This window comes from Cebus imitator, unplaced genomic scaffold (assembly GCF_001604975.1).
Source record: "Cebus imitator isolate Cc_AM_T3 unplaced genomic scaffold, Cebus_imitator-1.0 Scaffold21, whole genome shotgun sequence".
In the NCBI taxonomy this organism is placed as follows: domain Eukaryota; kingdom Metazoa; phylum Chordata; class Mammalia; order Primates; family Cebidae; genus Cebus; species Cebus imitator.
The window spans coordinates 9,593,467-9,606,359 of NW_016107336.1; the positions used below are offsets into that span (position 1 = coordinate 9,593,467).

A 12,893-nucleotide genomic window follows, 5' to 3' on the forward strand; every position below is an offset into this window, starting at 1 on the left:
TGGTCAGGGAAGGCCTCACCGAGAAGGAGGCTTCTGGAAGTGAAGGAGTGAGTTTCATGGATTTCTGTGGGAAGAGCTTTCAGAGCAGAAAACAAAACAAGTGCAAAGACCCTGAGAGAGAGGTGTGCCTGGCATGTTCGAGAGTCCCTCCTCTGGCCAGTCAGCCCTGGATGGTCGGGTCTTTGGCCTCTATGACCTCTTCTCCTCCCACTTCCTACCTCCTTCTCTCCACCCCACCCCACTGACCTCCTGCAGGCAGGAAAGAGCATACCACCTGGACCTCTTGTCTTTCCCTGTCATCAGAAGGCCTGCAAGGTGGAGAGCCGGCTCTTCTGACCTAGCCCTTCATTGCATGGGGCTTGAGCTTTCTCAAAATGGGGCCACTTCTGGAAGGACAAATGGCAGTGTCTTCCAGTGCAGTGTTTTTAGCAGAAAGTTGTCCGTGATGGAAAGGATGGAGGAAGCTGCCTTATAGTCAGTAGGAACACAGTTCGGGTTCAAAACAAGGAAAGCAGATATGGAGGAAAGGGAGGGGGGAGGCTCTAGGTGTCTCAAAAGAGCATCATTCGGAGACCACTCCACTGGCATCCTCTGGAAGTGAGAGGATCCTGGCCTGCCCTGACAGCACCTGAGCTGGTTGTTCTGATGCCAGGTCTTTCAAAACTTGCCCCAGTGTTCCCATCTGTAACCCTGGAGTCATTTGTTCCAAGGCTTTCCTGGAGATTTGTTGCAAAGTGCTGCCAGCCCTCCAAAGATTTGCTACCTTAAAAAAATCATTTTATATAGAATTGCTATTCAGATATAGAAAAACAGAACAGTGGGAAGCCAATGGGAGAGGATCACCTGAGCCCAGGAGTTTGAGGTTGCAGTGAGCCATGATTGTGCCACTGCACTCCAGCCTGGGTGACAGACCTTGTCCTGAAAAAAGAAAAAGAAAAATACAATGGAAAAGGCCTTGGGAAGAATTACTCAGAACAATGCAAACATTCACCTCTCAGTGCTTCTAAAGCTTTGGATCATGGCTGCTTCTCAGGCTGATTGTGGGTTCAAATAACAAAGGGATTTAGCAGGCAGACAGCTCTTTCTAGCTATCAGATTGAGGAAGCTGGAACTAGGAATAAACTTTGTTAAAAAAAGTTTATAATCTTTATTCCTTTATGTGGGAATTTTAATACAGGTTAGTCTGGGTGAAATGAATAAAGAAAACAACCTCTGTCCTCCATACTCCTCACTGTCAGCTCCTCGGGGCCTCAGCCTGAGAACTGAGCAGGATTGCCTGTCACCCACCACTGTCCTGGGTGACACCCACTCCCCCTGGTGCCACCTGAGGGCACAAAGCCCCCGGGGCTGGGACCTGACTACCTGCTTCTCCTGGCCAGTGGGTAGGAGCAAGGAAGATCTTGCCAAAATAAAAGCTGTGGCCATCAAGTAGAAGGGTGGGGGAGGGGGTGCATGAGCAAGGCTGGATGACAGTCCCCCGACCATGCCTCGCCACCCAGCTGGGTTATCAGTTGTTGCATTCCCTTGGAGAGTCATTTACGACTGAGGAGGCAGGTTCCAGAGGCTTCAGCAGAAATCAAAAGGCAGCAGCAGTTATTACCTCGTCTGTTCCTCACGTCTCTCTCTTCGCCTCCCAGCTTTTCTTAATATAAGGGTCTGCTCTTGTGGCCTCGAGAAGTCCCTGCCTATTCTTATACTCATCATCCCTCATAGAACAAAGTGACGGTCAGGGGCAGTGCAGCAGGGGGCTTGATGCCTCCCTAACAGTGACCATAATGGTGGTGAGCTGCTCAGTGCCAGCCATAGGGCTAAATTTTTCTATGTGTATTGTCTCAGTCAGTCGGTCATTATTGTCCGCATTTTATTGAGAAGAAAACTGAGGATGAGGTCACACTGTATGTGGTGGAGCCAGATTTTAAGCCGCAGGTACAAGGACTTAAAACTCGCCCCTGTGCTGCCCACTGTGGCCGCGCGCATCCTGCACACTCCAGGCTGTGCTCTGTGCAGGGGCCACTGTGCTTATTCGAGACACAACTGCGCTGCTAATGTGCTTCTGAGCTGCTAATGAAGTCTTGATGAGTCTCTGTTCCACCTTTAGCTCTTTGCTTTTCAAGAATAGCCTATTGTCCAGCAGCATGGACACTGCCCGGGAGCTTATTAGAACTGCGGACTCCTGGATCCACCCACTCCAGGCCTGTTAGATCACAATCTGCATTTAAACAAGGTCCTCCAGTGTGCTATGGGAGAAGCGCAGCTCTCAAGGTGTTTTTTGCTTTACAAAAGCTAGTTCAGGGGCTTCTTTCAGAATAAGGGCTGGGGCACACATAACACCTGGAAGTCCCATGCTGGTGTGTCCCTGTTGGCAGAAACCACAGTTTCCCTGCAAGGGATGGGGAAAGCCAAACCCAGCTTCAGTATTTATTTCCAGGGGACTGAACAAAATAGCTCAAAGAAACGCTCTCAGCAGCTCTCTGAGTTAGGCAGACCTGCCAGTGTGCAGACACTAGATGGCAATGAATGGCCAGGCATGGGCAGCAAGCAGGCGCAGCTCCGTCACTGTCAAGGGGCAAGACAAAGTGATAAAGGCAAGGTGGGGGCGGGAAGTGCGCTTGAGCACAGTTGGGCTGTGAGAGGAGATTGTTGGGATGATATTAAAGAAACGGAGACTTCACCAGCAAGTCCGGGAAGGCTGTTTTGTGGAATGAGAGATTTGGGCAAGAGTAATTGCTTCTTTTTTGCCTCTAGCTATGTTAGACACATGCAGTCTCTCCCCACAGGGGAGGGATGTCAGCAGCTGGTATAGTGAAGCTGAGGGAATTAAGCCTGGGTAAAAAGTTCCTAATCTACTTCGCTCTGCTCCCTGAGGTCAGGGATGCAGTGGCAGGCGGTCTGCAACGCTGGTTAGTGAAAGCTGGCCTGCGGGAATGAGCACTTTCCCACCATGCCCTGTGCTGGCAGAAGGTGCCCACACGCTGCCCAGGTGCTCATGGGTAACACCCTCACGCCTCTGAAAGACTTGGAGGTGAAGTGCTTGCATCATGGTCCTCTTGTGTCCAGCTGTTTGGCTGAACCCGGGCTGGAAAAAAAAAAGCAGAATTATCTTGGATCCTAAGGTTCTCTTTTCTTCACCCTCCATAAGTTCCCTGGGACCAACTTGTAGGATGGAGGCCTGTCACACCCGTATTGGAGAGGCTGGAGTCCATCTTTGCACTTGAGGGACTTGGCTTCTAAGAAAACAAGGCAAAGGAAAGTTTTGTGAAATTCTCCAAACTGTAGGGTCACCTACAGAGCTGCCTGTTTTATTCTATGGTGGTTGGTTCCAGGAGGACCCTGTCGTTTGGTCAGTGGAGCCAAAAGCTGAAGAATTTTGTTGGAGAGTCATTGAAGAAAAAGTCATGTTTTCTTGACTCTTTGGTGGGAGTGCTGTCTGAAGTATCCTGGAGTTGTGACAGGTGGGTGGAGACACGTGATTCTTGGAGACTTCAGTGTTTAAGTTCAGGGTCTGGACTTTTGCAAGTTATCCTCTTTCTCCAAGCTGAATTTAGGCTTTGGCTGGATAGCTGACCAGTGTATATGTCTACAAGCCTATTGGTAATAGGGTTGCAGAATTACGGGATCAATGCTAGAAATTATTCTGTCTCTCTCTTGTCTTGTTCAGATGGAAAAACTGAGGTCCAGAGAGTTCCATTTGGTTTATTTCAGCAAAACATAGGCAAATGCCCACTCTGGACCAATCCCTGTGCTGGGGATCTAGGTTATAATGAAGAGTATGAGACACAGTATCTATCTGTATATGGATTAGTGATCAGCTTATCCATCTGTTTATGAATCAACTTATAAGCCCAGGTCACCTGCTGGTGAGTGATGAACGCAGCCATAGACAGACTACGGAAGGATTCATTTCTTCTTCCTTCCCTCCCTCCTCTCCTCCTTTCCTTTTTCCTTCCCTCTCTCCCTGACTTCCTTTTTTCCCTCCTTCCTTCCTTCATTTTTTTCTTTTTATACTTTTTTTTTTTTTTTGAAATTCTAATGATATTTTAAGCCTTGGGGGCCTTGCATTTACCAGATGGAAATGAGTAAGCAGTAATATTAGTGATTCCAAGGACAGGTTTGATGACTTTTGTCCTTCCCCAAAGGACTTGATGTAAGACGTAGTGCTTTTAGACCTGAGAAAGCAAATTTACTTATTTTTATTTATAGGAACTTGCCTTGAATTCTAAGTGGGGAAAATAAAACAAGATAGTAAACTTAAAGGGTTTTTTTTTTTTTTTTTTGGCCTGAGGAAATATACCCTCTACGATAGATAAGCTCAAAAATACCCCCAGGAAGATGCTGACCAAGCTGCAACCCAAACACAGTTTATTGGTGGGCTGCCCTGATCTCCAAGTTCTACTTCTTTTCTTTCAGGGTATATTACTTCAGTAGGATTTGTAGGTAGAAAGAAATGGTAAATTAAACACAAAGATGTTACCATCTTCTCTGGAAAATTGCTAGTGAATGCCTGCGTCAATTACACAGTGGTATGCAATGATATGAAAATCTCACGCAAATAGACCTCCAGCCCTCCTCACTGCTGCAAAATCTCCTAAAGGCTATAGTTTGGGCTTCTGCGTCTGTGCTGGCCAACAGGAAGATTGGAGGCCTGAACATCAGGCACCTGAAGCTTGCACATAACTGAGATTACAGGCCTCTAACAATCTTACATTTTATTCACAAACACAGGCATCTGCTACTAATTAAAGTATCAGGGTATAATTATACCCTTTCTTATTAGTAGATATGGAATCTGACAGTTGCTTAGATACAAAATAAGCAAGTGCAGATTGCGTTCTGCACACTCTTCATAGGCTAGGGAGACAGAACAACAGAATTTTCAAATGCTCTGTGTAAATGAGCCTTGTTGCCCAGAAAATGTGAAGTTCTGAATTATCATTGGTAAATTTGCCTGGGAACAGATGTTAATCCCATTACAACTCTGTGATTTGAGCTTTAATATCATTCAATTGTTTCCCTTGCCTGGTCCCCTCACCCCTGCACTGCACCCTAACAACCAAACAAAGGCACATGTCTTTCCAAGATACACACTGTTAAGGCCTGTCATCTAACAGCATTGCGGGGAGAAAGCAGTTCTGGCTTCCTCAGGAAATCCGGGAGCCTGAAGAACCTGTCTAAAATGGCAGGGCTGTGTTGGGGCTGGCTTAGCCATTGGGTTTTTCCCCCAGGGTCCACTTTGGGCTCAGTGGTGTGGATTCTGTGTCCAGGGAGCCTCGTGGTCAGTTTAAGATATCCTGTTCCCGTTGCCCAGCTATGTCATCACATCATATCATCAGAGAAGTCCCCTCCTGGCCCAGCAGCTCCGGGATCTCAGGGACCCCGGCTTTTTTCAGTCACCTGGTATAGCTCCAGTGTCTAGTTTGTTGCTTGACACTTAGAAGGTGCTTAGTAACTACTTATTGAAAGAATGGATTCTGCTGAGCCCTGACTTGCTATCATCCTGGGAAAGGTGACACTGTCAACCTCAGGAGTCATTTAGTCCTCAGAATGTGTGAATTGATTAGATCAGGAGTTGGCAGGCATAGCCACAAGGCCAAATTCTGCCTGCCAACCTGTCTGTGTGGTCTGTGAGCTAAGAATAATTTTTACATTTCTAAATCGTTGGAAGAAAAGCAAAAGAAGATTTCCTGATATGTGAAAATTATATGGAATTCAGATTTTTGTATCCAGAAATAAAATTTTATCAGAACACATCTATGCCCACTTATTTACATTTTGTCTACGGCTACTTTTGCCTAATAGTGGCAGAATTCAGTAGTTGCAACAAAGACCATGTGGCCTGTGAAGGCTCCACTAGTTACCATTTGGCATTTAACAGAAAAACATTTGATAGTTCCTGAATTAATTAGATCGTTCCTCGGGGTTAGCTTTCGACGTTGGAGCAATGGGATGGAGGAGGGAGAGGATACAGGGCGAATCACAGGGCAGACTAGCTAGGAGGCAGAACAGCCAGCGGTCTGGATGAGCACTTAGCCCTCTCCACGTCACACGTGTGCCAGCCCTGGCCCTTCCACTGTGGAAGTTTCCAGTTTCTCATTGTCATTCTGAAGAATACCTTCAAGGAACACAGCCATAATCACTTCTCAGAATGCTGCACTGTTTAGATGCAAAGGACTGTATCTTTTTGTTGTTTCTTGGTTGTTGTAAATCCTTAGTTCAAAATGCCCTTTCTTTGTCAAAGACATAAAATTTTGCTACTCAGACAGTGCTTGGGTAATAAGTCTGTATGTGTGAGTGAGTATGACCTGGAGCTTGTCTTTGGAAAGCAAATGTCTTTAGACTTTAGCCACCCAGCAGGCAACCTGGACAGCTGCCTCACTCTTAGCTTCCAGGATGGGGTTGACCCCCACTGGCAGGGTGCCACAAACTTTCTGTTTCTGAGCTCTTAGCCAGGGTGGATCCCTACCCTTCCAGAGAAGTACCTCTGTGCTTCAGCTGTCAAGGATGCAATCAGCCTAGTTAAAGCCTTGATAATCCATCTTAGTTATGGGTTCATATCCCAGGAGGCATCTTGTAGACCTGAGCCTCATTTTTCTGGAGTTTATAGGAGAACTTCCAGAGCATAGAACATCGTACAGTTTTCTTATTAGCCACTAAATTCTGAATTAGAGTTTAATTTTCTCCAAACCCCACTCCTCTCTGTGCTGGTCCCAGCCTCTGGGGGCCTGAAGACCTGACTCATTTATATGTGTAAAAAATGCCCAGTGTCTTTTGATGGTATATTTAATGGATTGGGGATAGATTTGCTTTCTGAGTGACAGTGATTAACACTGGCATTGTTTACCCTGAGCAGACCTGGGTTTTGAACATCATAAACAATAAGCAGATTTTCATGCCTTTTTCAAGAGTTGACTAGCAGGCTTCCTGTGGGGGCACTAGCTAGCTATCTGATCTAAAAGAGTTTATTTTTGAAAGTAATATAGGAAATGGTTTGTGGAAAAAAAATGCAAATTTCTACTTTCTAAATAATACTTACCATTTGTTGCATCTCTCACATGCCAGATAATTCTGTGGTATTCTGTATATATTTTCTCTAATCTTACAAGATAAATGTTATCTCCATTTTGCAGAGGCAGAAACTGTAACTGAAATAGGATGGATGAGTTGCCTGAGATTCCACAGGCAGGAAATGGCAAAACTCAAACTCAAACCCTTGTAGGTGTGACTTGGAGCTCATGCATGTAACATCACATTACACTGGCCCTCTGGACTGACATTTCAGCTATCTCACACTTTAAGAACAGGTAGAATTTTAGAAAGAAGCAAGACAAAAAGAAGTTAACAAATGGGATATGCAGACCCAGCCAACATGTATATTCATCTTAACTGGTAAAGCCCCATGTTTTCTTTCTTTCTTTTTTTTTTTTTTTGGTGATTGAGTCTCTTTCTCACCCATGCTAGAGTGCAGTGGTGCAATCTTGGCTCATTCCAACCTCTTCTTCCTGAGTAGCTGGGATTACAGTAGCCTACCGCCATGCTGGCTACTTTTTGTATTTTTAGTAGAGATGGGGTTTCTCCATGTTGGCCAGGCTGATCTCAAAAACTCCTGACCTCTGGTGATCCACCCGCCTTGGCCTCCCAAAGTGCTGAGATTACAGGTGTGAGCTACCACACCTGTCCCGAAGCCCCACATTTTCTTTAGCTAAAAGTTTCCATCTCCTTCCTTACTAGGCATTAAGAATAAAAAATGTTTAAAACCGTTTATTTAAAATTTGTCTATTTATTGTTCAATGAGTTCAAAATCCAACAGAGATAAGAAAGGATATAAAGAAAAAAGACAAATGTTCGAGGTGAGGGATATCCCAGGTACCGTGATTTGATCATGGCACATTGTATACATGTATTAAAATGTCATATGCACCCACCACATATATATAACTATTATAGACCGATAAAAAATTTACAAAGTAAAAAGGCCAATTCCTACCCCTGGGAGGGTTCTCTTAGGCCTTTTTGTAGGCCTATGTCAATACGATGGATTGCAAAAATGATCAAAGTTTCTCTCCCTGCATACCCATCCCTCTTTGCTCTGTGACTTTGAAGCTGCTTCTATCAAGAAGTGGTGTCTGCTTCCCCATCCCTTGAATCTGGGCTGGCCCTGTGACCAGCTTTGGAATGCTGGTCAGTGGAATACCAGTCAGTGGAATGCGGCAGCAGTGACCAAGTAAGTGCCAGTTCCCAGCCTAGGTCCTGCGTGCTAGCTTTCTTTTTCTCAGAAACTTGCTGAGCTACCTCCTACCATGTAGGCAAGCCCTGTATAGGCCCTTGGAGAACGAGAGACTGCATGGAGCTGATGAATTGCCTTAGCAAGTGCAAAAGGCTTGAGGACTGAGTTTTCTGTGTGCGACTTGAGCAGCTAGGAGGTCAGGGTGAACTGAGTGGTGAGAAATGAAGTAGCCATGAACCCTGCGAACCAAAATGACGACTTCAACTTTTATTCTAAGTGTGTGATAGCAATGAATGGACAAATGGGCAAATAAACAAACAAATGCAGGCGTGAATGATCCCAACAGGTGAGAAGAGCAGCCATTGCTTGACATATACAACTTATCTGGGATTTGAAACTCAGAGAAGAGCCAATCCCATACAGCTCAGTGACAGGACCACAGTGAGCACGGTTGGTGAAGTTAAAGGGACCAATCCCTGGGTAACATGTCACTTAATCCCCATTGTTTTCTTTCCTCATTTGGAATCCTCGGTAGACATTAGATTAGTCTTGGTATTGATTATTGATTTCTGATACCCACACTGAAGGTTCAACCACAGTGAAATGGTGGTTATCAGCAAAGAAATGAAAACAAATGGGAGGCCTTTCACCATAGGACTTCTTGGGCTAGTGTGGAAGAAAACTCAAAGAAATAATTATCAGTCCCAGACTGAAATCTCTGCTGGCCCACTGAATAATATTTTTTCATTTCCTTAACAAAATCAAAGAGATTTCTGATGTCACTGGACTTTGATAATATGAAGGTATCTGCCATGCTGAAAAATGAGTCAGGTAGCTTTTGCTACATAACAAACCACCCGAAAACTTGGTGGCTCATGATTCTGTGGGTCAGCATGGTTCTCCTGACCTGGCATGCTGGAATGATGGCCATCAGATGGGCTTTCACAGAGTCTGTGGGCAGTGAGTGGACTGGCTTGTGACCTGCCCAGGATGACCTCACTTGCATGGGCTGGTGGTTGGCAGGCTGTCAGCTGGGGCACTTCCGCTCTCCTCCACATGGAGTCTCATCCTCCAGGAGGTTAGCTGGGCCCATTTACATGGTGGTCGTGTCAATGGTTCCTTAAGAAGTAAGAGAGAGGGCAAGTCCCAGTGTGCAAGAGCTTTTCTAGCCTCCATGTATCTTGTTCTGATTGTTAACATCCCATTGGTCAAAGCAAATCTCAAGATGAGCCCAGATTCAAGGTGTGGGGAAATAGACTTTACCTTTTGATGGGAGAAGCTGTGAAGTCACATAGCAAAGAATTTGTGACTATTTTTTCATATAGTCTGTCACAGTGTGTGTGAGTGTATTTTTTTCTTTTTTTTAACTTAAACACTTTTAAGAGACGACATTAAAAAAAAAAAAAAGTACCTAATTTCTTTCAGGCCAGGGGGCTTATGCTAATTCAAGTAGCTGACATAAATCTTCATGATTTTATCTAGGCATATTGTATATAATTAAAGTTACAGGTAGATATTTTTGGAAATAACTTTACTTGGGAAGTATGATGACATAGGAGGATCTTCTATAAGTTGCCAAATAATTTTCCTATCCTTTTAACATTCTTAACAGAATGTTATTCACCTAAGGATAAGAATTCTATCATTAGTTAAATTCATATTTATATTTCAGTCTCAGGCAATTTCTGTGATGAAAACTAGGTGCCTCCTTGATAGGTGAGGGTGCTTGCTATTCAAAGTTAGGAAGAGAACAGACGCCAGGGAGAGAGCGCCATGCGTATTCCTATCAGAGAATGTTCTTTCTAGTTCTAGCTTGTTGTGAAGCAGATGCATGACCTTGGGAAAGTCATTTAACTTATCTGGGCTTCAATTTCTTTACCTACACTGAGAATTTTCCTTTGTGTGTTCAAGTCTGTGATGGTTCCTCTGGGCTTCCCGGGGAGGATCTCTCCTGTCTGGGAGGGATACTGCCACCTCCAGAACCACCCAGAAATTGGCTCCTTCCACCTGGGATTCTGGATAATTTAGATTTCCAAAAAGGCTTTCAAAAGTAAAAAAAATAGTTGGATTGAGCTGCATTCTTTATTTTATTTTTTGAAACAGAATTTCGCTCTTGTTACCCAGGCTGGAGTACAATGGTGAAATCTCGGCTCACTTCAACCTCTGCCTCTCGGGTTCAGTGATTCTCATGCCTCAGCCTCCTGAGTAGCTGGGATTACAGGCATCTGCCATCATACCTGGCTAATTTTTGTATTTTTAGTAGAGACGGGGTTTCACTGTGTTGGCCAGGCTGGTCTCGAACTCTTGTCCTCAGATGATCCAACTACCTTGGCCTCCCAAAGTGCTGGGATTACAGGTGTGAGCCATCCTGCCCAGCCAGGTTGAGCCACATTCTTTATAAAGGCAGGAGATGGGAGTGCCAGGACCTTCCTGGGCATGAGGAACTCCACTTGGGATGGGGAGGACTTGACAGAGGCCTCCTGTCTCCCTGAGGTCCACTGGTAGTGAAGTCTCCTCTGGGGCAAGCACAGGGGAAGGGACAGCTGCAACCTTGACCTTTCAGCTGCTGTTCTGCCCTTGACAGAAGGCACAGGCAGGAAAGGGACTATGGGAGAGACTGCAGCCATCCGCATGATGACCACTGTAGGGGTTCCTCAAATCAGCCATTCATGAGGCTGGTACCAAGGGAGGCTGACACATGAGCCAGCCCCTCAGCTAGGTGACAGCCCTGACCAAGGCCCCTCCCGTGATGCCTGGTCTTGGAAGTTTGCTGCACACTGTACTTCTCATTAGTTTGACTTTGAGGACTATTTGCTTTTCCTTTTGGGTGTATTGGCCTGTGAATACCTGATGAACATTTGACATGTCTTCTTGTTTTTGGCATGAGGTCCTGGGCCAATCCCCACCTTCCTCCTTCTCCAGAACAACTGGGTCAGGAAGAAAAGTGCTCCCCTGGGCCTTTCTGTTGGCAGTTATGCTCAAATTATGGGGGTAAAAAATTAAATGTGTCAAGGGTTCAGAAGGTTGCAGAAATATGTTTCCTGCTGTCAGGTGTGGCAGAGCACAGGATGAAATGGAGACATCACGTTCCAGCTAAAGATTGTTAAGTCCAGTTTCGGAAAACATACATTAACAAAATCTGTTTTTGGCCGAGTCAACAGGAAACCTCTCTGAGTACCTCAAGAGCCAGAATGAGCTTCACATGGAGCCAGCCTGCCTTGTTGGAAGATGCAGCCATCAGCATTTTACCCCTGCAGACTCATGCCAGATTCTTAGCTGAGTTTCCCAACTGCCTTCTCATTCTCCTTGGGACGGGGCTTTTGATTTTCTGCTTCCTACCTTGAGTGGTTCTCAGGGAAAACCCTTCAGGCAAGTCTCTCTCCTGGGTGCTGGGTTCACTTTTGGGTGATGGGTTGAGTCAGATGCTGAGACATAGGGAGGATCTGACATTCTGTGATGCCAGGTTTTCTCTGCAGGAATGGAGCAGGGACTATGGGGGAGACTGCAGCACCTTCCTGGGGTGCAGAGGTGCTTCCTCCCTTCCTTGGCCTCATTTTGAACTTTTTTCTCAATGAGCTGAAGGAAATTAGAGCGGATGAGGGTATTGACAGTGGAAACGGTGAGTTGGGATGGGTGTGAGAGATACTTAGGAATTGAAATGGGCTGTGTTGGATGTGGGACAGTGAAGACGGTAGCATCTGGGTTAGTGCCCAGGTTTGACTTTAGATGGTTGACGGTGCCACTACATGAGCTGGGGACTGTGTAAAAGAAGTGGATGGCCACTGTTGCCTGGAGTGACTGTCCATTAGCACTGACCACCTCAGTGCATTGTTTCCTCAAGAATCACTACTAAGGTCCCCCTCAAATGGTTCTTGCCAGGAGCGCATAGGGAAGGCCGGTCGCTGTAAGTATTCACAAAGAGCAAATAATCTAGAGCTTCAAAGCACACCCCCTGGAACACCAAGGCTGGCTGCCTTCCACAATCCTGGGATGTTGAGCCCAAATCATTGTGACATTGTTGATGTGAACATATAAAGAACAAATTAACCTGCTTTGGAATGAATGATTAGATTCTGCTCAGACTTGATCGCTCATGTTTCCTAGAAACTCGATTTAGTGTTGGTCTGAGAGTGCATTGCTCTGCAGCACCAGTCTTCTCTAATGACCAACATGAAGTGGGCAGGCGAAACCCTTCAGGCTCCAGGAGTAGGACAGTGATGATACATGTGTGCCAAGCCCAAATCCGAGAAGCTGAATTGAGCTTGGTCCTCGCCAGCCTCCCTAGTCTGTCAGTAGCAGATAGAAATCCCGATTCCAGGCACCTGTGCCCTCCAGCCCGGGTGGCCTCTTTCCTGATGCAAGATCTGGCAAAAGGCCCAGCATCTTCATCTCCTGTGCCTACCGGTGCATTGGGCTGCTTGTTTCAGAGCAGGCTGGTTTATGTGGAGAGAGATTATCAGTGCAGAAGGAATACACCTGGGCCCTGGCAGAGAGAGAGGGAAGGAGAGGGAGAGAGAGGGATCCACATAGACACAGCTCTCCCCCCATATAAAGAAATTAGCCAAGATATGAGTTATTTTTAGATGATGTGTATTTTTGGAGTGTATCCTTTCAAGTGCCTTCATATTTTAGTCGGATTGTTTTTGAAATAAATAGTTTTTTTTTTTTTTTT

At 45.6% G+C, this 12,893-nt stretch overlaps 1 long non-coding RNA gene across 2 annotated transcripts in view; it reads left to right on the top strand.

Annotated features, from left to right (window-relative positions):
- The window catches only part of LOC119470072, a 48,733-nt gene that overhangs the window by 30,149 nt on the left and 5,691 nt on the right, over positions 1–12,893 (top strand). The window contains exon 1 of one of the 2 annotated variants that reach the window (XR_005198951.1): positions 2,673–3,452. The exons of the other annotated variant lie outside the window; for it this stretch is intronic. This is a non-coding gene — a long non-coding RNA (uncharacterized LOC119470072). Of the gene's footprint in view, positions 1–2,672; positions 3,453–12,893 lie in introns of those variants that run through there. 2 annotated transcript variants of the gene reach the window in all.